A 25,762-nucleotide genomic window follows, 5' to 3' on the forward strand; every position below is an offset into this window, starting at 1 on the left:
GCACGCCGTCGCGTACCTTCCTCTTAGCCTTCTCGGCTCGCTCGTTGTCTAGCCGTTGGCACACCCTTCCGACCTTCGACCAGTCCTCCGTAAGCCTTCGGGAGCGCCTCTTTGAAGGCCTCCCACGAACTATGAGCCTCACAGAGCTCCTTTATTTCCGCATGCATCCGGACAGCCACAACCCGACAGAAGAACTCCAGCCACAACGCCTCGTCTACGCCACGCTCCTCCGTTTCCGCGTTGTAGGCTTCCAAGTAAGATGGGACTTTGTCCCCGTTGAAACGACCGACTCTTTTGACCACTCGCTCAACCGCTTGTTGCGCTGCTTCTCGCCTCATCACCACTCGTGCCGACTCCAACACCACTTCGGCCACCATCTCCACAAGGTCGTCGTCTTCCGACTCCATCCTCCCTTGCCGCCTTTCACGTCGGGTTCACCAAAGATGTCGCGTTGTTACGCGCGTGCGTGGAGAAAGGCAGGACCACGGGGGTCTTGGACCAGGGAGTGACGGAGCGTAGGAAGTCGTGCTTCACTGTTTCTGGGGCATCTCAGAAGCACACCGGAAGCAACCGAAGGGGGAGACAGAGAGAGAGAGAGAGAGAGAGAGAGATTAACACCGACTCACGCACACACACGCACACACCCTTATGTACAGGAAAGGCAGGAAAGGGGAAGCACCCGACGCCAATCGAAGACGCGAATATACACAGACAGACGCAAACGTATATATATATATATATAAAGAAGAATACATTCCCGGCTTCAAGCCGGGCTGAGGTAGGTTACAGTAGTCGTCTGCTGCCAAGCCGCCGTCGGCGAGCTCTCGGCTCGTCGCGCCGAGCGGGGCCTTGCACAGGAGGCCGCCAAAGCAAACCCTAAGCAAGACACGAAGGGGGAGAAGAAGAAGAAGAAGAAGAAACTAACTCTAAACCTAACGGTATACCCTCTAATGCAAAATGGGCAACCCTTACACAAAGGGTGTTCCCTTCCTTTTATAGAACAAGGAAAGGGATGCGTTATAATGTGGGACAAATCCCGACTTACATGGGATCGTCTGTCCCGACTTGACTACTCTTCGGCACCATAAAGGCGCCCTCGATATTCACACTAAATGTACACGGGTGTGTACACACGCCGCACCCCGCCGATGTAGCCAATGTTTCCCGGTTTCCGCCTCTGGCCAAAATTCTTCACGACAACGTTGTCTCTCTCTCTCTCTCTCCCTCTGTGTCTATCTTGCTCGTGCATACATAGGATCTTCTTCATCACGAATGTTGCTTGCACTTCCGCATTGACGGCCTTGTCCCCAACACGAGGAACTAGTAGGATGACCGATTATCCTTCCTGGTCACAAACAAAGTCAATAGAGCTAAATTCATTGTGGACCATACTTGTAAGTCTAACAACATGGCAGATATGGAAGCACCGTGGCCGCAGGATCTTCCAAGGGAAGCCCATCCTGCCGGCAGAGGTAATCATGGAACTTTGAGATCATTGCCTTCTTTGTGGGCCATATGAAGATATTCAAGGCAAAACGCGTCACGAGCAACTTTCATTTTGAAATGGAGTGGAATGTTGATGTTGCGATTGCAACGCGTCAATATACAATAGTGCTATCTCCCTACAAAATGGCTCTTCCCACCGAGGACTCTGATTGAACCAGCCATCAGATGCGGAACAATCTCAACACTCTTCTAATGGAAGATCTTCAAAGGTTGTACAAGGAAACAAATTGATAACAATAGGCAATAGAAACATGAAACAAAGTCAAGAATGGAACAAAGGAAGAGTGACAATAGAGTAGGCACAAGCACGAGGGAATTTGTATTATCCTCTCCTAAAGTTACAATGGCACAATATACAAAATGAACAACCTTAACACTAGGTTACAAAAGTCAGTTTAAATACTAACTTATGGCAACTGCCCTTTTCACTATTTATAGAAATAGCCTAAACCTAGTGTATCCAATGGGACAATGTGAATACGTCCATTATACACCCGTATTCGATAGACTCCCCCCTATGCGACATCCCCCCATTGTCCCTAGAGTATAGAAGGATCACTCTAGGCTTCACATTTTTACAGTTAATCGAAGCCATGGTGCTCTATGTGAGGCTTGGCCCTTGTACATATGATACCTCTTGTATTTCTTCCTAACTAATGGGTAGCATTTTTTTGGAAAAAAAAACACTCTTGTATGAGCCTTTATAACTTAGTGGTAGAGTGTAAATCTTGTAATAAAGGTCTTGCCTTCAATCCACAAAGGGGGTGAATATCAACGACGATATGCATAGGAACGTTTGTGGTTTTTTACAATTCAAATGTTCAATACTAAATAGGGGGGAATATCGATTGAGGTACTTGTACGAGCATGCGGAGTTGTCCTACCATTGAAAAGTCTCGAGTTCACCATTATTGTAAACTGAGGTAGAGCATCAATCTTGTAAACTGATGGTCTTCAGTCCAGTCCTTAATGGGGGTAAAGTAAATGAAGATATTCTTGTCATAATTAAGAAACCCATGCCTTTATAGCTCAATGGTAAAGCATTAATCTTATAAAGTGAAGGTCTTGAGTTCAATCCTCAATGGGGACAAATATCAATAAAGTTAGGTGTACCAGCTTCTAGACTTCTTTACGAATGTAAGCTAAAGAAAATTTGGAGGTCCTTGTTGTATTGAAGAGACACATTTTTATAGCTCAATGTAGAGCTTCAATCTAGTCCTTAATAGGGGTAAAGAAAATTAAGACGTCCTTGTTATAATTATGGTAACGCGTAGGGCCAAACAACTTGATTGGAGTGGCGGCAAAACCGTACCACATGGTTCCAGAAACTACGAAGGCGGCGAAAAAGACTACAACGATACTACTAGATATTACAGTTTTGATATTTCCCATACAAAGAGCTTTATACAATCATTGTGGGGGGGGCAACACTAAGGTGAAATAGACCGGCTAATATACCTAGGACTCCCACAGTTATGTGGTGCGAAGCTATTCCTCCTGAAACGAATGGGTTAAAACCTTTAGCTCCCCAAGCCGGATCTACGAGATTTTACAATAATTTAAAATTGAGATTTTAAAATCTCTGCATATATATATATATATATATATATATATATTTGAAGAAAAGGTTTTCATGAGAACTTCCAAAACTACTGCTTTTGAATGTGAAACTTGCAACTATCACACGTTTTGTCCTACCAGTTGTGTAGCTTGGTTAAATCATAAGATCGAAGATAGTTTCTTTTCGGTTATCGGTATGAAGACTTGTGGTTATTTCCTGCAGAATGCTTGTGGAGTTATGACCCTTGCGGAACCTCGTTATACAATGGCAGAATTAGAAGAGGGAGACATATCACCTTTATAGCTGAGAAATAATTAGAAATAATTAGAAAGACTACCTTTATAGCTGAGTGGTAGAGCGGGGGTAGAGCATCAGTCTTGCAAACTGAAGGTCTTGAGTTCAATCCTCAATGGGGATTAACAATATCATCTTCTGGAGTTCTTTACGAATGTAAACAAAAGAAAATTTGGAGGTCATTGTTGTATTGAAGAGACCCATATTATTTGATGGTTTTTGGTATAGTTCTTAATGGGGATAAAGGAAATTAACATGTTCTTGTTATTGTCAAGAAACCCATGCCTTTATAACTCAGTGGTAGAGCATTAGTCTTGTAAACTGATGGTCTTGAGTATAGGGGCAAATATCAATGAAGTTAGGCGTACCAACTTCTAGAGTTCTCTGCTAAAGTAAATTTCCAGGTCCTTGTTATATTGAACAGACCCATGTTTTTATCGCTCAGTGGTAGAGCGTCAATCTTGTAAACCGATGGTCTTCGGTCCAATCCTTAATGTGGGTAAAGTTCTAGTTATAGTTAAGAATCCCATGTCAGCTCAGTGGTAGAGTATCAGTCTTGTAAATTGAACGTCTTAAGTTCAATCCTCAATGGGGGCAAATATCAATAAAGTTACATGTACCAGCTTTTGAACTTCTCTACGAATCTAAACTAGAGTAAATTTGGAGGTACTTGCTATATTGAAGAGACCATAGATTGACATATTCGCATTCGTGAGGGTTTCCATACGAATTCATACGAATACGCAAAAGAATGGATGAAAACATATTCGTTTAAAAAACAAAAAAAAAAAAAGAGTTCATACTTTTTAGTTTCTAATATATATATCATATAACAAAAAGACTTTCACATTAAATAGGGGATATTTAACTTCACATTAAAAAGGAGACTTAAACTAAATAATATTTTTATATAATAGATAGAAAACTTAAAATTTAAAAGCATTTTTTTATTATTAATAAATATAAAATAATAATAAATAATACATAATAAATAAAAGGTTCATTAATTCCATACTTTTTACTCTCCCACAAAATTTGATATTTTTATCTATCATTAAAAGGCACCTCATACTAATAATATTTTTATAATATATATAAAACTTAAATATATTTGTTTTATTTTTTAATGAAATAATAAACAAACGGTTCCCATAAATTTCCTATTTTTATCTCATATTAAAAATGGGAACTCGCACTAATAATATTTTTATAATATATATAAAACTTAAATGGAAATATTTTATTTTTTAATAAAACAATAAATAAATAAAATATATGTAAAATAAATAGAATATGTAAAGAAAAGGTTCTCATAAAATTTTATATTATTATCTCACATTAAAAAGGGGACCTCTCACTAATAATACTCTTATAATAGATGAAAAACTTAAAAGTATTTGTTTTATTTTTAATAAATAAATAAATAATAAGTTAATTAATTCCCCACTTTTTACTATCTTGACATTTAAAAGGGACCTTAGACTAGTAATATTTATATATATAATATGTAAAAAAAAAAAATTAATAATAAATAAATAAACGAATGGTTCTATAATATTCTTGGGGTCATTCTCGAATTTTACGAATTTTATGGATGTCGAATACTACGAATTTCACGCATGGATCAATCTATGGAAGAGACCCATGTTTTTATAATTAGTGGTAAAGCATCAATCTTGAAAAATGATGGTCTTCGGTCTAGTCCTTAATGGTGATCAAATAAAATAAGATTCTAGTTATAGTTAAGAAACCCATGCCTTTATAACTAAGTGGTGGAGCACCAGTCTTGTAAACTGAAGGTCTTGAGTTCAATCCTCAATGGTGGCAAATATCAATAAATTTTAGTCTACCCACTTTCTGAGTTCTCTACGAATGTAAACAAAACAAAATTTGGAGGTCCTTCTTGCATTGAAGAGACCAATGTTTTCTAATGGTTTTCGGTCTACTCGTTAATGGGGGTTATAGTAAATTAAAATAATCTTGTTATGGTTTAAAAACCCATGCCTTTATAGCTCAGTGGTAGAGCATCAGTCTTGTAAACTGAAGGTCTTGAGTTCAATCCTCAATGAGGGCAAATATTAATAATGTTAAGCGTACCAACTTTTGGAGTTCTCTACGAATGTAAACTAAAGAACATGTGGAGGTCCTTGTTGTATTGAAGAGACCGATGCTTTTTGGAACCCATACGTTTATAGCTAAGTGGTAGAGTATCAGTCTTGTAAATTGATAGTCTTGACATCAAACCTCATTGGGGGAAAATATTAATAAAGTTAGGCATACCAACTTCTGTCGTTCTCGTATTGAAAACACCCATGTTTTCTATGGTCTTCTATCTAGTCCTTACTGGGGGTATACTAAAGTAAGATATTCTTGTTATAGTTAAGAAACCCATGTCTTTATAGCTCAGTGGTAGAGCGTCAGTCTTGTAAATTGAAGGTCTTGAGTTCAATCCTCAATGGGGGCAAATATCAATAACGTTAGGCATATCAACTTCTGGAGGTCTCTACTAAAGTAAATTTGGAGTTCCTTGTTGTACTGAAGAGACCCATGTTTTTATCGCTCAGTGGTAGAACGTCAATCTTGTAATCGGATGGTCTTCGGTCCAATCCTTAATGTGGGGAATGTTGTTATAGTTATGAAATCCATGTCTTTATAGCTCAGTGGTAGCGTATCAATCTTGTAAACTGAAGGTCTTTAGTTCAATCCTCAATGGGGGCAAATATCAATAAAGTTACGCATACCAGATTCTGGAGTTCTCTACGAATATGAACTAAAGTAAATTTGGGGATACTTATTGTATTGAAGAGACCCATAGGTTTTTTGAAACCCATGCCTTTATAGCTCAGTAGTAAAGCATCAGTTTTGTAAATTGAAGGTCTTGAGATCAATCCTCAATGGGGTCAAACTTCTGCAGTTCTCTATGAATGTAAACTAAAGAAAATTTGAAGATACTTATTGTATTGAAGAGACCCATTTTTTTGCAACCCGTGCCTTTATAGCTTAGTGGTAGAGCATCAGCCTTCTAAATTGAAGGTCTCGAGATCCATCCTCAATGGGGGCAACTATTAACAAAGTTAGGTGTACAAGCTTCTCGAGTTCTCTACGAATGTTAACTAGAGGAAATTTCGAGGTCCTTGTTGTATTGAGGAGACCCATGTTTTCTGATGGTCTTCGGTCTAGTCCTTATTGGGGGTAAAGGAAATAAAGATGTTATTGGTATAGTCAAGAAACCCCTACCTTTATAGCTTAGTGGTAGACCATCAGTCTTGTAAACATAAGCTCTGCACTTCAATACGACATGCGGGCGAATATCAATAAAGTTAGGCATACCAGTTTTTGGAGTTCTCTATGAATGTAAACTAGAGTAAATTTTGAGGTACTCATTGTATTGAAGAGACCCATGTTTTTATAGCTAAGTGGTAGAGTGTCAATCTTGTGAACTGGTGGTCTTCAGTGTAGTCCTTAATGGGTCATAGTAAATTACGATGTCCTTGTTATAGTTAAGAAATCCATGGCTTTATAGCTCAGTGGTAGAGCATTAGTCTTGTAAACTGAAGGTCTTGAGTTCAATCCTCACTGGCGGCAAATGTCAATAAATTTGGATGTACGAGCTTTTAGAGTTCTCTACGAAAGTAAACGAAAGAAATTTGGGAGGTCTATCTTGTATTGAAGAGATCCTTTCTGATGGTTTTCAGTGTACTCATTAGGGCTAAAGTAAATTAAGATATTCTTGTCCTAGCTAAGGAACCCATGCCTTTATAGCTTAGTGGTAGAGCATCAGTCTTGTAAACTGAAGGTCTTGAGTTCAATCCTCAATGGGGGCAAATATCAATAAAGTTAAGCGTAGGCAAATATCAATGAAGTTAAGCGTACCAGCTTCTAGAGTTCTCTACGAATGTAAACCAAAGAAAATTTGGAGATCCTTATTGTATTGAAGAGACCCATGCTTTTTGAAACCCATGCCTTTATAGCTAAGTGGTAGAGCATTAGTCTTGTAAATTGAAAGTCGTAAAATCAATCCTCAATGGGGGAATATAAAATATTAATAAAGTTAGGTGTACTAGCTTATGGAGTTCTCTACAAATGTAAACTAAAGAAAATTTGAAGATACTTATTGTATTGAAGAGACCCATGTTTTCTATGGTTTTTGGTCTAGTCTTTACGAGGGTATAGTAAATCATGATATTCTTGTTATAGTTAAGCAACCCATGCCTTTATAGCTCAATGGTAGAGTGTTAGTCTTGTAAATGGGGCAAATAGGGGTAAAGTTAGGCGTACTAGCTTTTGGAGTTCTTTGGTCCGGTCCTTAATGGAGTTCTTCAGTCAGGTAAAGTTCTTGTTATAGTTATGAAACCCTTGCCTTTATAGCTCAATGGTAGAGCATCAGTCTTGTAAATTGAAGGCCTTGAGTTCAATCCTCAATGGGGCCAAATATCAATAAAGTTAGACGTACCAGCTTCTGAACTTCTCTACGAATGTAAACTAGAGTAAATTTGGAGGTACTCTCTATATTGAAGAGACCCATGTTTTTATAACTTAGTGGTAAAGCATCAATTTTCAAACTTCTCTACGAATGTAAACTAGAGTAAATTTGGAGGTACTTTCTATATTGAAGAGACCCATGCTTTTATAAATTTGGAGGTACTCTCTATATTGAAGAGACCCATGTTTTTATAACTTAGTAGTAAATCATCAATTTTCAAACTTCTCTACGAATGTAAACTAGAGTAAATTTGGAGGTACTTGCTATATTGAAGTGACCCATGCTTTTATAACTTAGTGAAGCATCAATCTTGAAAAATGATGGTGTTTGGTCTAGTCCTTAATGGTGATAAAATAAAATAAGATATTCTAGTTATAATTAAAAAACCCATGCCTTTATAACTCAGTGGTAGAGCACCAGTCTTGTAAACTGACGGTCTTGAGTTCAATCCTTAATGGGGGCAACTATCAATAAAGTTAGGTGTACCAGCTTCTAGAGTTCTCTAAGAATGCATCAGTCTTGAGATCAATCCTCAATGGCAGCAAATATTAATAAAATTAGGCATACCAGCTTCTGGAGTTCTCTACAAATGTAAACTAAAGAAAATTTTGAGGTCCTTGTATTGAAGAGACCCATGTTTTCTATGGTCTTCGGTCTAATCCTTACTGGGGGTATAGTAAATTAAGATATTCTTTGTGAACCCATGCCTTTGTAGCTCAATGGTAGAACATAAGTCTTGTAAACTGAAGGTCTTAAGTTCAATCCTCAATGGGGGCAAATATCAATAAAGTTAGGCGTATAAACTTCTGGAGTTCTCTACTAAAGTAAATTTGGAGTTCCTTGTTGTATTGCAGAGACCCATGTTTTTATCGCTCAATGGTAGAGCGTCAATCTTGTAAACTGATGGTCTTCAGTCCAATCCTTAATGTGGGTAAAGTTCTTGTTATAGTTAAGAAACCCGTCTTTATAGCTCAATGGTAGAGTATCAGCCTTGTAAACTGAAGGTCTTGAGTTCAATCCTCAATGGGGGCTCTTGAGAGATCAAGCTCAATTTAGTTTAGTCAGTTGGTCAATCATGTAACTTCGTAGTTACCAGATAGAATCTAGTTAGAAGTGTTGACTATAACACCTTAAATAGGACCTTGTACTTAAGTGGGATATTCTAGATCCTCCACTCCTAAGTACATTTAATATAGGACTTACACTTTTCTACTTATATTATCCTCACACATATGCACCCTTGCACATGAGATCTATATATACCTCATTTTAGGTATTTTTGTATTTGATGATGATGATGCTAATTCAATATAGAGTTAATCATCCCCCATCTTATGTTCTTCATAAGTGTATCTTTCTCTCTCTCTTCCTCTCAGACAAATATCACATAATCTTTCGCACTTAACTTAATCACATAATTAGGTACTAATTAACCCATAGTTAATCACCTAATTCTTAACATGGTATCAGAGCGTGTGGTTTAGCACATCCACTAAGCCTAGCCGACTTCGCGATTGTGTGTTCGAGACGCCGACGACAAAAACCGGCTATTCGCTACTGTAGTGCCGCTACGTCACACGAGTACGTGATCGGAGGAAGAAAAGAAAAATGGAAGACACTACAATGAACATGAACACAAAAATGGGTAGCTCGCTCCCTAGTGAAAAGCTAGACTAGAGCAATTATTCATCTTGGGAGTACAAGATGACCCAATACCTCGTCGGCCAAGGGTATTGGAGCTACGTCAACGACGCTCAAGAAAATGGGCCCTACCCAAAGAATGCCGACTACTCAACATGGGAGCAAGCGGCGAGTCGAGTCATTTATTGCTTGGCAACATGTGTCCATGACCACATGGTAGCCATATTCAAAATGCCAAGACGCCCAAAGAGGCGTAGGAGAACTTAAAGAAAATGTTCGCCACCAACACAACTGCCCGAAGGCTTCAACTCTTACAAGAGTTCAACAACATTCAGCAAAAAGACATGTCTGTGCCGGTCTACACCGCCAAGATCAAGAACATTTGCGACTCGCTTGGCTCCATCAACATAAACATCGACGAAGACGAGATGGTTCAAGTATGCTTGGGCAGTCTCGATTCAACTCGTTGAGGACGACAATCTTGGTGAGGGAAAACCCTCCTTCATTCTTCGACCTCCAATCAATGTTATTGGTCGAAGAGAACCACATCCGAACCAAGACGAAGACGTCGGAAGGACAAATGTTCTTCTCAAGTTCGGACAGTGGCCGAGGTTGAGGTCACGGCGGTAGAAGAGGCCAATGCAGCCCATCACATGAAGGGAACTCAAACCTTCACGTAACAATTAGCAACGGCTCAGTTTGAACCGAACCAAACCGTGAAACCGTGGCTTAACGGTTTCAAAAGTTCGGCTCGACTCGACTCGGTTCGGTTCGGTTCGGTTCAGGTTTAGGTTTTTTAAAACAGTTCGATTCGGTTTCGGTTCGGTTTTAACAGCCAAAAACCGCGGTTTAAACAGTTTAACAATTTTTTATTTTTTATTTTTTAAAAATTGTTTTTAAATCATCTTTTCATTTTTAGACCTTATTCTCACATTTTAGGAACATCGTAAAAATTTTAAATAATGAAATATTATAAATTTAAAATAATTAAAATTTTGACCTTTGTTGAAAATCGAAACCGAACCACGAAACCTCGGTTTTTACAGTTTAATGTTTTAATGATTTGAAAAAAAAGTAATGGTTCGGTTTAACAGTTCCGTGGTTCAATTTGGTTTGGTTCAGGTTTTGAAAATTCAAACGGTTCGATTCCAAATAGGTTCGGTTTGGACCCTCTCAAACCAAACCGAACCGTTGCCGATTGTTACCTTCACGAAAGCCTTTGAGGAACCTTCAGAAGAAGGGGGAGCTTCCATGCCGAACAAGGCTAGCAAACGTGGCCCGCAACTTGCAACTATTGCGGAAAAATCGGCCAGCGCAAGGAGAAGTGCCGAAAAACAAGAAGCAAGCCGTCTTCGAGAAGACGACAACACACGAATTACGCCACCAACTCCGAATACGACGACTGTAACGGACTATTCGTAATGAGGCATAGAGCGAACTCTATGTCGGCCTCTGACTCCGCAAGCACCTCCAATTCGTAAGACGTGTGGTTCGTCGATTCTGGCGCCTCACATCACATGACATCCCACAAAGACTGGTTCAATGACTTGCGTACACCGGATCGATCCAGCTTCATAGAGACGAGAGACAACACTACACATCCCATTCGGCACATCGGCAATGTCCCATTCGAGAAAGAATGCGAACAAACTTGCATCAAGAATGTCTTGCACGTGCCCACAATAACGAAGAATTTGGTCTCGGTCGGCCAAAGCGTGGAGCAAGGCATGCAAGTCCGCTTCAACAACTTAGGTTGTTTCATCAAGAAAGATGGTCGTCTCATAGCCAAGGGACGGAGAGACGGTCAGATGTTCATCCTCAATTCGAATGAGGTGAAATTGTTCATGTATGCCAAAGGTTTAAAAATCGAGACAATCATCGAGTTGTGGCACAAGAGAATCGACCACATAAACCTCCAACGGCTACGAGCTATGCAAACAAAGGGAGTCGTCATCGGACTTCCGACCTTCGAGTCGAAACGAGTCAACTGAGTATACGAAGCGTGTCAACTCAACAAACAACATCGACTCCCATTTATGATGGAAAGCTCCGCAAGCAAAGGCCTCCTTGACATCATACACTCGGATGTATGGGGACCGGCTCAAACGCCGACGATCGGCGGATGCCGATTCTATGTCACCATCATTGACGACTACTCGCACTACGCATGGATCTTCCCGATGAAGAAGAAAAGCGATGTGGTCTCCATCTTCCAAACACTCAAGGGCCAAGCCGAAAAAGAAACCAGTCGGCACATTCGATGCCTACGGTCGGACGGAGGAAAGGAGTACTTCTCTGATGAATTCACCTCCTACCTCCAAAGTGAAGGCATTCAGAGAGAATTCTCCTATCGACACACACCCCAACAAAATGGAGTAGCCGAAAGGAAGAATCGGCAAATACTCGAGGTAGCACGCACCATGATGCACGAGAAGCACATGACAAACTTCTATTAGGCCGAAGCGGCATCCACGGCCGTCTATCTCATAAATCAATGCACCACTAATGGAGTGCATGAGCTAACTCCATATGAGCTCCTTGTCGGAAGAAAGTTGATCCTGTCACACCTCAAGGTGTTCGGAAGCATGGCGAATGTACGCATCCCGAACAAACAATGACAGAAGCCCAACGCGAAGTCGGAGGAATGTATCCTCATAGGATGCTCGTTTGAGAAAAAGGAATACAAGTGCTACAACCCTTCTACTCTAGCGGTTCGGGTAAGTCGAGACGTAGTCTTCGACGAGTCCGCATACTGGTACGCACCAAAGACAACTTCGACTCCGACTCTACTCGACCCGGAATCTGCCGAACAAGAGGTAGAAGATAGAGATCGCTTAGAACACATGTTCGAAAAAAGTCTGATTACGACAACGTTTAGTGGGCCACAAGAGCCCCCACATGATCCAAGCACATCGCGGCCAAATCCGCACTTGGACAAAGGCAAAGGTAAGATGCCTGAATATGAAGTCGACCACCCCAACAACAGTGATTCAGATGTGTCGGCTCACTCACTAGATAGTGACTTTGGTGTACCCATCATGCGAACACCCAAAGTAAAGAAGGCGCTCACATCGGCGAGTGAAAAACTTTGAGGCTCATCTAGAGCTAAGAACCTCGTCACTCGGCTCGGCTACAACGAGTACATGGCCCATCACTATGCCTCCACGATGAAGGTAGCGGTCGAACAAGAGCCCATGAGCTCGTCCGAATGCGGCTCATAACCCACGATAGGTGGAAGTAGTCGACCTTTGCCCACACACTACAAGCCATCGTCATCGGCTTGAGGAGGAGGAACCGAGATTGCCACGGCGAAGAAAGTTGAAGGTCGGACGGAAGCACACGAAGTCAATGAAAGCCAAAGCGGATGTCGGACGCCTCACACTTGAGCTTGAGGGGGCATGTTGAGAGATCAAGCTCAACTTAGTTTAGTTAGTTAGTCAACCATATAACTTCGCAGTTACCTAGATGGAATCTAGTTAGAAGTGTTGACTATAACACCTTAAATAGGACCTTGTACTTAAGGGGGATATTCTAGATCCTCCACTCCTAAGTACATTTAATATAGGACTTACACTTTTCTACCTATATTATCCTCACACATATGCACCCTTGCACATGAGATCTATAGAGATCAATCCTCAACGGGGGAAAATATTAATAAAGTTAGGCGTACCAACTTCTGGAGTTCTCTACGAATGTAAACTAAAGAAAATTTTGAGGTCCTTCTTGTATTGAAGCAACCCATGTTTTCTATGGTCTTCGGACTAATCCTTACGGGGATATAGTAAATTAAGTGTTGGGATTATGGTCCCTTTCGGATGGGATGGTCGGATGTCCGAAGATGAATGCCGACAAGCCCGGTTTCGGTTTCGGAACCGGATGATGAAGACCCCGGTTTCGGAACCGGATGACGAATGTACCCGGAGAGAGATCCGGATGCGGGAACATATCTGTGAATATGTTTGCCAAGGGCCCTTGAGGCTATAGTTGTAAATAGCCCTAAAGTCATATGTGTATAAATATGACTTAGGGCAAACAGTTTTGTTGTTGCTATTCATTTTTCTGTTTTTCCACTCTAGAGGAGTGAAGAGAGAGCAGCCGTGAGAGAGAGATAGAGCGCGAGAGAGAGAGGAAGAGGTCGACGCCTCTGTGTATTTCCGCCGCCTGTGGCGAGGACAGCGAGCTCAAGGTCGTCGCCTTGCAGCTCGCCATTGTATACTTCTCTGTGCATAGTTTTGGTTCGGAGTCGTGTACTCCCGTGGTTTTTCCCGTACAGGGTTTTCCACGATAAATCATGTGTCCTCTCTATTTTTTCGCATTTCCCATTTTCTGCAACAACGATTCGTGTGTTTACTTGGTTGTGGCCGAGAGGTGAAGTTTGGAAAGTTTCGTTTATTTCCATCAATTTGGTATCAGAGCGAGCTGCTGCAGAAAATGGAAGGCGGCGGCAGCGGGCAGCCGGGGATGATGGTGCTGAATGCGCAGAATTACGCCGACTGGAAGATCAAGATGGAGGATCTTCTGATTGTTCGGGACCTGTACGAACCGATTGACAGGTCGGAAATACCGAAGGGGGTACTTGAGTCGGAATGGAGGCTTCTGAACCGGAAAGCCGTTGCAACCATTCGGCAATACGTAGACGTGAGCGTTCTACAACATGTGGCGAACGACACCAATGCATATGAGATGTGGCGGAAGCTGTCGGGCCTCTATGAGAGGAAGAATGCATTGAACCGGACCTCCCTGATGAGGAAGATAGTGAATCTCAAGTACCGGGATGGCGAGAGTATGGTGGAACACGTAAGCACGTTCATGGGATTCGTGAATCAGCTTGCGGCGATCAAGTTCCCGTTGGAGGATGCAATGCAAGCCATCATCCTGATGTGTACATTGCCGGAAAGCTGGGAGAACTTGGTGGTGACTCTCAGCACCTCCTGCACCGAAGATAACTTGTCCCCACAAACGGTAAAGACAAGTATTTTGAACGAAGAAGCGCGTCGGAGAGACAAAGAACCGGCCTCCGACTCGAAGGCGCTGCTTACCGAATCGGATCGGGGAAGACAATGGAACCGGAGTCCGCAAAGACGGGAGAAGTCGGGGACCCGGTCGCAGTCAAGAGGAAGGCCCACATGCTTCCACTGTGGGAAGCCGGGGCACTTCCGAAAGAATTGTCGGCATTACCGAAAAGACAACGGAGCCGACGACACCGATTCGAAGAAGTCACCGAAGAGAAACGGTGCATACCGGGGAGCCACGGACCGGAGAGGTTCGGATCGGCGAGGGCAGGACCGGAAAGGAACGACGGCACTCGCGGCAAGTGAGGAAGAAATCATGCTCATCACCGAAGAAGGTGAACTAAACATTGCCGGCGATGAGACGACCTGGGTGGTCGATTCCGGAGCATCGTTCCACCTGACCCCGGAGAGAAGATACTTCTCATCCTACACAGCCGGTGAGCATGGCTGTGTTCGGATGGGAAATGAAGGTACGTGCCGGATTGCCGGCATCGGAGACGTGTGGTTGACAACCCCGACCGGATGCAAAATGCTGCTGAAGGATGTCCGACACGTTCCGGAGGTTCGATTGAACCTGATTTCGGCCGGGAGGCTAGACGATGAAGGCTACACAGGTAGCATCCGGAACGGCGTAATGAAGTTCAGCAAGGGGAGCCTGATAGTGGCTCGGGCCCGGAAAGACAACACACTGTACCTGATGAATGCCCGGTTATGTCCGGAAGAGCTGAATGTGGCAGCCGACACTGCCGGTGAGCTGTGGCACAAAAGACTGTGCCACATGAGTGAGAAGGGGATGAAGAGGCTTGCAGAAGACAACCTTATTCCAGTGAAGCATGTGCACCTGGAGAAGTGCACCGATTGCCTGGCCGGTAAGCAGAACCGAACCTCCTTCCACTCAAGGCCACCGACGAGACGTAGCGCACCATTGGAGTTGGTGCACACTGATGTGTGTCAGGTAGAAACGAAGTCACATGGCGGAGCCCAGTACTTCGTAACATTCATTGATGATCACAGCCGGAAGCTGTGGACGGCACCGTTGAAGACAAAGGACCAAGTGTTGTGCGTCTTCAAAGAACTCCACGCGAGAGTGGAAAGGGAATCCGGCAAGAAGCTGAAAGCGATACGAGCGGATAACGGAGGGGAATACCGGGGGCAGTTCCAGGAGTACTGTCGCTCGAAGGGAATCCGACTCGAGTTTACTGTGCCGAAGACGCCGGAACTGAACGGGCTGGCCGAGAGGATGAACCGGACCATAATGGAGAGGGTCCGGAGTATGCTGGCACATGCGAAATTACCCAAGGGGTTTTGGGCTGAGGCAATGTCGACAGCGACATACGTGATAAACAGATCACCCTCAGTACCTTTGGACGGAGACACGCCGCAGAAAGTGTGGACCGGTAAGGAAGTGTCCTACCGGCACCTGAAGGTGTTCGGGTGTCTCGCATACGTGCATGTGGCAAAGGACCGGAGAGGAAAGCTAGATCCAAAGACCCGGCCATGCATATTCCTCGGTTACGGCGACGACGAGTTCGGCTACCGAGTATGGGACCCGGTCGACAAGAAGATATTCAGGAGTCGAGACATCATCTTCATGGAGGACAAGACACTCGCCGATTTGGAGTCGGAGAAGAAGATGAAGAGCTCCAAGTCGACCGGTGAGGATCAACTCTACGAGGAGCAGTCCCGACCGGCAAGGGACCGGTTAGCACTCGAGGATCCGGCCGAAGACGGTGAAGAAACAGAACCGGCCGAAGAAGATGAAAATGATACCGGAACCGGCCCCGATCCCGAAATGGATTCGGATGAAGAAGAATCGGAAGAACCGGTTACCGAAGCTCCGAAACGGAGATATCCTCTAAGAGAGAGAAGGGCCCCCCGGAGATTTCCGGAACCAGAGCACGTTGTCGTGCCTTTCGGCTCCGGATCGTTGCGTGAGTCGGGTGGGAACCACAGAGGTCTTGGACTAGGAGAAAGAAGTTCGTGAGATAGAGATTAATTATGAGTAAATAGCAAAGAGAAAGATAAGAAACTCGTGAATCACACGAGTATACTATATTAATTGGTACTTAGGGTGTTAAGAGAGAAGTAGACGTATAAATCGTGAATCCCACGAATAATTTTTGTATTAATTCATACTTAATCCAAATAATCAACAACCATATACATATTTCTCTCCTCCTTATATAAGGAAGGAAGAGCTAAGCATGGCTTCATGCTTTTTTTTTTACAAAAAGTGTTCATGTCCACTAAATGTGCATGTGATGCTTTTTTTTTTTATTTCCTAAGTATAGGGCTCATGCACGCTAGATGTGCATGAGTTATTTTTAGTGTCTCGTGTTTTTCTTTTCTTTTCTTTTTTCATATATTAAAAAATACACGATTTACCTTTTAATAAAGGTATGCATAAATAAAGGTCTTATACATATTAAATCTATATTTAAAACACTTAAGATAATTTAATGTAATGGTAAGGTTGGGGTTTGTCAACGTGGAGGTGCAGAGTTCGAATCACGCCCTGCGCAGTAGTGAGTATTTTCTTTTTTTTACATTTATGTCTCTTTATCCGGCTCTTCCTTGCCGGTATGCCGTTTTTCCTCCGGTTCTCACCAAGCACTCCATTCTCTATCCGGAGGGACAAAAATATAATTTCCACATAGTGTGCAACCTACACTACGACAACGTGCTGCTAACCGACGAGGGGGAGCCGGAGAGCTTTGAAGAAGCGAAGCATGACACCCATAGCCGCAGGTGGTTAAGTGCCATGCAGGAGGAGATGGACTCCCTGCATGAGAACCACACATATGAACTTGTGGAGCTGCCGAAAGGAAAACGGGCACTCCGTAACAAGTGGGTGTTCAAGCTGAAACCGGGAGATGCCGGAAACCCCCCGAGATACAAAGCCAGGATCGTGGTGAAGGGGTTTCAGCAGAAGAAGGGCGTCGACTTCGACGAGATATTTGCTCCGGTAGTGAAGATGACCTCCATCCGAACGGTGCTGAGCATAGCGGCAAGCATGGACCTCGAGGTAGAACAGATGGACGTGAAGACGGCATTCCTTCACGGTGACCTCGAAGAAGAGATCTACATGCAGCAACCGGAAGGATTCGAGAAGAAAGGGAAGGAGCACCTGGTATGCCGGTTGAAGAAGAGCCTTTACGGACTGAAGCAGGCTCCCCGGCAATGGTACCGGAAGTTCGACTCCTTCATGACCGACGAAGGGTACCTCAAAACGCAGTCCGACCACTGCGTGTTTGTGAAGAAGTTCGAAGGAGGAGACTTTCTAATACTCCTCCTGTACGTGGACGACATGTTGATCGTCGGACGGGACCAGGTCAAGATACGGATGCTGAAGAAGGCTCTTCACCGAACCTTCTCAATGAAGGACTTGGGTCCGGCGAGACAAATACTAGGGATGCACATCATCCGGGACCGGAGCAAGAAGCAGTTGTGGCTGTCACAGGAGAAGTACGTGACAAAGGTGCTTAAACGGTTCAACATGTCGGAAGCAAGACCGGTCGGATCGACCCTCCCGGCAAACTGCAAGCTGTCCAGCAAGCAAAGTCCCAAGACAAAGGCTGAAAAGGAGGATATGATGAAAGTGCCGTATGCCTCAGCCGTCGGGAGCTTGATGTACGCCATGGTGTGTACGCGACCGGACATAGGATATGCAGTCGGAGTGGTGAGCCGGTACATGAGCAATCCCGGCAAAGAGCATTGGAACGCGGCCAAGTGGATACTCCGATACCTGAAGGGCACAGCAAACGTGTGCCTCCGATTCGGCTCCGGTAAGCCCGAACTCGACGGCTTCACCGATTCGGATATGTCGGCTGATGCAGATACCAGCCGGTCCACATCAGGGTATGTGATGACGTATGCAGGGGGAGCTGTTTCATGGCAGTCGAGGCTGCAGAAGACGGTTGCGTTGTCAACCACGGAGGCGGAGTACATGGCGGCTGTTGAAGCCGGCAAGGAAATAATATGGATGAAGGACTTCATTAGAGAGCTCGGTATCTGGCAGGAGGAGTACCGACTCTACTGCGACAGTCAGAGTGCAATCCACCTTGCGAAGAACGCGGCCTATCACTCCCGGACGAAGCACATCCAGCGAAGATATCACTGGATCCGGGAAAGGATAGAAGACAAGGAGTTCGTGCTGACGAAGATCCACACGGACGAGAACGGGTCGGATATGCTGACCAAGGTGCTCACACCCGACAAGCTGGAAGCATGCCGGAAGAGGATCGGATTGGAGAGACATCCCATACCGAAGTGAAGGGGGAGTTTGTTGGGATTATGGTCCCTTTCGGATGGGATGGTCGGATGTCCGAAGATGAATGCCGACAAGCCCGGTTTCGGTTTCGGAACCGGATGATGAAGACCCCGGTTTCGGAACCGGATGACGAATGTACCCGGAGAGAGATCCGGATGTGGGAACATATCTGTGAATATGTTTGCCAAGGGCCCTTGAGGCTATAGTTGTAAATAGCCCTAAAGTCATATGTGTATAAATATGACTTAGGGCAAACAGTTTTGTTGTTGCTATTCATTTTTCTGTTTTTCCACTCTAGAGGAGTGAAGAGAGAGCAGCCGTGAGAGAGAGATAGAGCGCGAGAGAGAGAGGAAGAGGTCGACGCCTCTGTGTATTTCCGCCGCCTGTGGCGAGGACAGCGAGCTCAAGGTCGTCGCCTTGCAGCTCGCCATTGTATACTTCTCTGTGCATAGTTTTGGTTCGGAGTCGTGTACTCCCGTGGTTTTTCCCGTACAGGGTTTTCCACGATAAATCGTGTGTCCTCTCTATTTTTTCGCATTTCCCATTTTCTGCAACAACGATTCGTGTGTTTACTTGGTTGTGGCCGAGAGGTGAAGTTTGGAAAGTTTCGTTTATTTCCATCATTAAGATATTCTTGTTGTAGTTAAGAACCCCATGCCTTTATAACTCAGTGGTAGAGTGTCAGTCTTGTAAATTGAAGGTCTTCAATTCAATCCTCAATGGTGGCAAATATTGATAAAGTTGGGCGTACAAGCTTCTGGAGTTCTTCGGTCCGGTCCTTAATGGGGGTAAAGTTCTTGTTATAGTTATGAAACCTATGCCTTTATAGCTCAGTGGTAGAGCATCAATCTTGTAAACTGAAGGTCTTCAGTTCAATCCTCAATGGGGCCAAATATCAATAAAGTTAGACGTACGAACTTCTGAACTTCTCTACGAATGTAAACTAGAGTAAATTTGGAGGTACTTACTGTATTGAAGAGACCCATGTTTTTATAACTCAGTGGTAGAGCATCAACCTAAAAAATGATGGACTTTGGTCTAGTCCTTAATGGGGATAAAATAAATTAAGATGTTCTTGTTATTGGTAAGAAACCCATTCCTTTATAACTCAGTGGTAGAGCATCAGTCTTGTAAATTGAAGGTCTTGCGTTCAATCCTCAAAGGGGGCAAATATCAATAGAGTTAGGTGTACCAGCTTCTAGAGTTCTCTATGAATATAAACTAAAGAAAATTTGGAGATCCTTATTATATTGAAGAGACCCATGACTTCTAAAACCCATGCCTTTATAACTTAGTGGTAGAGCACCAATCTTTTAAATTAAAGGTCTGGAGATCAATCCTCAATGGGGACAAATATTAATAAATTGAAACCCATACCTTTATAGCTCAATCCTAGAGCATCAGTCTTGTAAATTGAAACCCATGCCTTTATAGCTCAGTGGTAGAGGATTAGTCTTGTAAACTAAAGGTCTTCAGTTCAATCCTCAATTGGGGCAAATATCAATAAAGTTAGGTGTACCACCTTCTAGAGTCTACAAATGTGAACTAAAGTAAATTTGGAGGTCCTTGTTGTAGTTCAATCCTCAATGGGGGTAAATATCAATAAAGTTAGGCATACCAGCTTCTACAGTTCTCTACAAATGTTAACTCAAGAAAATTTAGAGGTCCCTGTTGTTTTAAGAGACCCATGTTTTCTAATGGCCTTCGGTCCTTATTGGGGGTTGTTGAGAGATCAAGCTCAACTAGAGTGAGTTAGTTAGTTAACCACGTAACTTCATAGTTACTTAAATAGAATCTAGTTAGAAGTGTTGACTATAATGCCTTAAATAGGACCTTGTACTTAAGTGGGATATTCTAGATCCTCCACTCTCAAGTACATTTAATATAGGACTTACACCTTTGTACCTATATTCTACTCACACATGTGCACGTTTGCACATGAGATGTATATATACCTCATTGTGGGTATTTTAGTATTTGATGATGCTTTTTAATATAGTTAATCATCCCCATCTTGCCTAGTCATTCATAAGCGTTAACGTCCTCTCACTCTTCCTCTTACACACATACACAGACATATCACTTAATTTTCCGCTTAACTTAATCACATAATTAGGTACTAATTAACCCTTTCTTAATTACCTAATTCATAACAGGGGTAAACTAAATTAAGATGTTATTGTTATAGTTTAAAAACCCATGCCTTTATAGCTTAGTGGTAGAGCATCAGTCTTGTAAACTGAAAGTCTTGAGTTGAATCCTCAATGAGGGCAAATATCAATAAAGTTAGGCATACCATCTTTTGGAATTTTGTATGAATGTGAACTAAAGTAAATTTGGAGGTTCTTGTTGTATTGAAGAGAATCATGTTTTCTTGAAACCCATGCCTTTATAGCTCAGTGGTAGAGCATCAGCCTTGTAAACTGGAGGTCTTGAGTTCAATCCTCAATGGGGGCAAATATCAATAAATTAGGCGTACCATCTTCTCGAAATCTCTACCAATGTGAACTAAAGTAAATTTGGAAGTCTTCTTGTATTGAAGAGAATCATGATTTCCTAAAACCCATGCCTTTGTAGCTCAGTGGTAGAGCATCAGTCTTGTAAATTGAAGGTCTTGAGGTCAATCCTCAATGGGGGCAAATATCAATAAAGTTAGACGTTCCGGCTTCAGAAGTTCTCTACGAATCTAAACTAGAGTAAATTTGGAGGTACTTGTTGTATTGAAGAAACCCATGTTTTTATAACTCAGTGGTAGAGCTTCAATCTTGAAAAATGATGGGCTTCGGTCTAGTCCTTAATGGGGGTAAAATAACTTAAGATGTTCTAGTTATACTTATGAGAGCCATGCCTTTATAACTCAGTGGTAGAGCATCAGTCTTGTAAACTAAAAGTCTTGAGTTCAATGCTCAATTCGGACAAATATCAATCAAGTTAGGTGTGCCATCTGGAGTTCTCGTCGAATGTAGACTAAAGAAAATTTGGAGGTCCTTGTTGTATCGAAGAGACCCATGCTTTTTGAAACCCGTGCCTTTATAGCTTAGTGGTAGAGCTTCAGTCTTATAAAATGAAGGTCTTGAGATCAATCCTCAAGGGGGGCAAATATTAATGAAGTTAGGCGTACCAGCTTCTTTAGTTCTCTACGATTGTAAACTAAAGAAAATTTGGAGATCCTTGTTGTATTGAAGAGACCGATGCTTTTTGCAACCCATGCCTTTATAGCTCATTGGTAGAGCATCATTCTTGTAAATTGAAGGTCTTGAGATCAATCCTCAAAGGGGGCAAATATAATAAAGTTAGGCGTACCATCTTTTGGTGTTCTCTACAAATGTAAACTTTGAGGTCCATCTTGTATTGAAGAGACCCATTTTTCCTATGGGCTTCGGTCTAGTCCTTATTGGGGTTATAGTAAATTAAAATAATCTTGTTATGGTTTAAAAACCCATGCCTTTATAGCTCAGTGGTAGAGTGTCAGTCTTGTAAACTGAAGGTCTTGAGTTCAATCCTCAATGGGGGCAAATATTAATGGTAGAGCGTCAATCTTGTAAATTGAAGGTGTTTAGTTCAATCTTTAATAGGGTTAACATAAATTAAGAGATTCTTTTTGTGCTTAAGAAACTTCTGCCTTTATTACTCAATAGTAGACCATCACTCTTGTAAACTAAAGGACTTGAGTTCAATCCTCAATGGGGGCAAATATCAATAAGTTAGGCATACCGACTTGTGGAGTTTTCTACCAGTCAAGTGGTAAATTCAAGGTCTTGGTTTCAATCCTCAAGAGGGGAAAATATCAATCAAGGTGATGAATACGAGCTTGCAAAGTTTTGTACCGTTCAAATGACAAATGTAAATTAAATTGAATTTGGAGGTCCTTGTTGAATTGAAGAAAGTCATGTTTTTATAGCTCAATGGTAGAACTGAAGGTTTTGAGTTCAATCTTCAATGGGGGCAGGTTGATCAATGTAAATTAAAGTAAAGTCTTATATTGATTGTTGTATGACCAATGTAAAGTTAATGGAAAAACTCTAGAGCTTATTGCTATATTTAACAAATAATTTCTTTTATAACTTAATGATAGGGTGCAGTCTTGTAAATTCAAGGTCGTGAGTTTTCTACCATTCAAATGATCAATTTAAGTAAACTAAAAAGTCTAGAGTTCATTTTTGTATTTAAGAAGCCAATGCCTTTATAGCTCTGCAGTAGAGTGCCAGTGTTGTAAATTGAAGGCCGTGAGTTCAATCCTAAACAGGGGCAAATATCAATTAAGTTAGGAATACAAGCTTGCGGAGTTTATTTAAATGGTAAAAGTAAATTCTAGAGCTCAATTATTTTACTCAAGAAACCCATGCCTTTATTCTGAATGATAGAGCGTTAGTATTGTAAACTAAAGTTAATGAGTTCAATCCTCAATGGGGCAAATGTCAATGAAGTTAGGCGTATGAGTGTGCGGAATTTTGTACCATTCAAATAATCAATTGAAAGGCTAGATGGCTTAACTCAACAAACATATGCCTTTATAACTTGGTGGTAGAGCGTTAGTCTTGCTAACTGAAGGTCTTGAGTTCAATCCTCGATGGGGGCAAATATCAATGAAGGTGGTGAATACAAGCATGTAGAGTTTTCCATTGATAAATGTTAAAAGTAAAATTGGATATCCTTGTGTAGAGAGTTAGTTTTGTAAACTTAAGGTCTTGAGTTTAATCTTCGATGGAGGGAAATATCACCAAAGTTAGGCATACCAACTTGGAGAGTTTTCTACAATTCAAATGATAAAGTAAAATCTTTCTACTCAAGAAACATTTCCTTTATACCCTAGTAGATATACATCTTGTAAATTTTGGACTATACATGAAAAGCTTGCCTTTATAGCTCAGTGGTACAGTGCCATTCTTGTTAATTGAAGGTTTTGAGTTCAATCCTCAAAGGGAGCAAATATCAATTCAAATGAGCAATGTAAATTCTAGATGTCATTCTTGTTGTATTCAAGAAATCCATGCCTCTATAACTAAGTGGTAGAGCATCAGTCTTGTAAACTAAAGGTCTTGAGTTCCTTCCTCAAAGGGGGAAAATATCAATTCAAATGAGCAATGTAAAGTCTAGATGTCATTCTTGTTGTATTCAAGAAATCCATGCCCCTATAACTAAACTAAAGGTCTTGAGTTCCTTCCTCAAAGGGGGAAAATATCAATTCAAATGAGCAATGTAAAGTCTAGATGTCATTCTTGTTGTATTCAAGAAATCCGTGCCTCTATAACTAAGTGGTAGAGCATCAGTCTTGTAAACTAAAGGTCTTGAGTTCCTTCCTCAAAGGGGGGAAATATCAATTCAAATGAGCAATGTAAAGTCTAGAGGTGATTCTTGTACTAAAGAAATCCAAGCCTCTATAATTGAGTGGTAGAGTGTCATGTTGGATCTTAAAAGTTATAGCTCAGTGGGAGAGCATCAATCTTGTAAACTGAAGGTCTTGAGTTCAATCCTCAAAGAGGGAAAATATCAATTCAAATGAGCAATGTAAAGTCTTGAGGTCATTGTTGTACTCAAGAAATCCATGCCTTTATAGTCGAGTGGTAGAGTGTCTGTGTTGTACTTTAAAGTTATAGCTCAATGGTAGTGCATCAGTAGATCGTAAACTGAAGGTCTTGAGATCAATACTCAATGGGGGCAAATATAAAAAAAGTTAGGGGTATGAGCTTGCGGAGTTTTCTACAATGTAAAGTCTAGAGCTTGTTGTTGTACTCAAGAAACCTATGGAGTTTTCTACACTTCAAATGAGCAATGTAAAGTCTAGAGCTCATTGTTGTACTTAAGAAACCTATGGCTTTGTGGGTTTGTGGGTTTGGCTTGTAAAGTTTGGAGATTAGAAGAAAAGCATCCCTTTATAGCTCAGTGGTAGAGCATTAAAAGGTCTTGAGTTCAATCCTCGATGGGGGCAAATTTCAAAGAATTTGGTCAATATGATTCAAATGACAAATGTAAACTAAAGTAAATTTAGGGGTCCTTGTTTTATTGAAGAAACCCATGTTTTTATAGCTCAATGGTAGAGCGTCAATACAGTTGAAGGTCTTTAGTTCAATCCTCTATGGGGGCAAATATCAATGACAGTGGTGATACGATACGAGGTATAGAGTTTTCTACCATTCATGTGGCCAACATAAATAGTAGTAAATATTGGGGCCTCTCTAGCTCAATTGTAGAGTGTATAGTCTTGTAAACTAAAGGTCTTGAGTTGAATCCTCATTGGGGTAAATGAAGACTTGAGCTAATTGTTGCACTCAACAATTGAAGTTTCAAATTTGTTTTGGCCTACTCGTGCCTTTATAGCTCAGTGGTAGAGGTTTGGCCTCATATTCAATCCTTAATGGGGGAAAATATGAGTCAAGGTAGCGTGTTGGCCTTGTATTCAATCCTTAATGGGGGAAACTATCAATTAAAGTAGCATCAGTCTTGTAAACCAAAGATCTTGAGTTCAATCTGCAATGAGCATAAAAGATATATGAGGTATGAAACACTATCATTTCAAAACAAAATTCCCTTGCTCACGCACTCGCTTTGTTTTTCCCTCCTATGCATCATGAAGCAGGTGCATTGCATTTGATCTTCCAAACCTTTTTTTTTCCATATCTTGCATCCAACCAAAACACAAATTTTGAGAGAGAGAGAGAGAGAGAGAGAGAGAGAGAGCCCAGATGGATGTAGCTCAGTTTGTAAGGTTGCCCAATGGAGACCAGGCGGTCATGGGTTCAACCCCTACATTCCACAGTGGCATCTAGTGAAATAGAGATATATATGAAGTATATAATAGAGAGGTGAGAAAATTGGGTTTCGAACCCAAGACACAATGGAGAGAGGACGCGATGAGAGTAGTGTATAGAAGTTCTTTAGAAGCAAGATTAGAGAAGGGTACAAAATACAAGAGAGAGAACAGTAGGACACGACGAGAGTAGTGTATAGAAGAAGTTCTTTAGAAGCAAGATCAGAGAAGGGTACAAAATACA

At 41.9% G+C, this 25,762-nt stretch overlaps 10 non-coding genes across 10 annotated transcripts; all 10 read left to right on the top strand.

The window, feature by feature from the left end:
• Positions 1–5,363: 5,363 nt before the first annotated feature.
• TRNAT-UGU (transfer RNA threonine (anticodon UGU)) lies at positions 5,364–5,435 on the top strand. The gene has a single exon. It is a non-coding gene; the product is annotated as a tRNA-Thr (tRNA).
• A 318-nt stretch (positions 5,436–5,753) lies between these two features.
• On the top strand, positions 5,754–5,825 carry TRNAT-UGU (transfer RNA threonine (anticodon UGU)). The gene has a single exon. It is a non-coding gene; the product is annotated as a tRNA-Thr (tRNA).
• A 1,288-nt stretch (positions 5,826–7,113) lies between these two features.
• Positions 7,114–7,185, top strand: TRNAT-UGU (transfer RNA threonine (anticodon UGU)). The gene has a single exon. It is a non-coding gene; the product is annotated as a tRNA-Thr (tRNA).
• Positions 7,186–7,719: 534 nt separating this feature from the next.
• On the top strand, positions 7,720–7,791 carry TRNAT-UGU (transfer RNA threonine (anticodon UGU)). The gene has a single exon. It is a non-coding gene; the product is annotated as a tRNA-Thr (tRNA).
• Positions 7,792–8,804: 1,013 nt separating this feature from the next.
• TRNAT-UGU (transfer RNA threonine (anticodon UGU)) lies at positions 8,805–8,876 on the top strand. Its single transcript has one exon. It is a non-coding gene; the product is annotated as a tRNA-Thr (tRNA).
• Positions 8,877–20,194: 11,318 nt separating this feature from the next.
• TRNAT-UGU (transfer RNA threonine (anticodon UGU)) lies at positions 20,195–20,266 on the top strand. Its single transcript has one exon. It is a non-coding gene; the product is annotated as a tRNA-Thr (tRNA).
• Positions 20,267–20,971: 705 nt separating this feature from the next.
• On the top strand, positions 20,972–21,043 carry TRNAT-UGU (transfer RNA threonine (anticodon UGU)). The gene has a single exon. It is a non-coding gene; the product is annotated as a tRNA-Thr (tRNA).
• A 112-nt stretch (positions 21,044–21,155) lies between these two features.
• TRNAT-UGU (transfer RNA threonine (anticodon UGU)) lies at positions 21,156–21,227 on the top strand. Its single transcript has one exon. It is a non-coding gene; the product is annotated as a tRNA-Thr (tRNA).
• Positions 21,228–21,337: 110 nt separating this feature from the next.
• TRNAT-UGU (transfer RNA threonine (anticodon UGU)) lies at positions 21,338–21,409 on the top strand. Its single transcript has one exon. It is a non-coding gene; the product is annotated as a tRNA-Thr (tRNA).
• An 804-nt stretch (positions 21,410–22,213) lies between these two features.
• Positions 22,214–22,285, top strand: TRNAT-UGU (transfer RNA threonine (anticodon UGU)). Its single transcript has one exon. It is a non-coding gene; the product is annotated as a tRNA-Thr (tRNA).
• Positions 22,286–25,762: the final 3,477 nt, after the last annotated feature.

This window comes from Azolla caroliniana, unplaced genomic scaffold (genome assembly GCF_043228905.1).
Source record: "Azolla caroliniana isolate FFs.n. ecotype wild unplaced genomic scaffold, voAzoCaro1.0.p SCAF_3, whole genome shotgun sequence".
Lineage (NCBI taxonomy): Eukaryota > Viridiplantae > Streptophyta > Polypodiopsida > Salviniales > Salviniaceae > Azolla > Azolla caroliniana.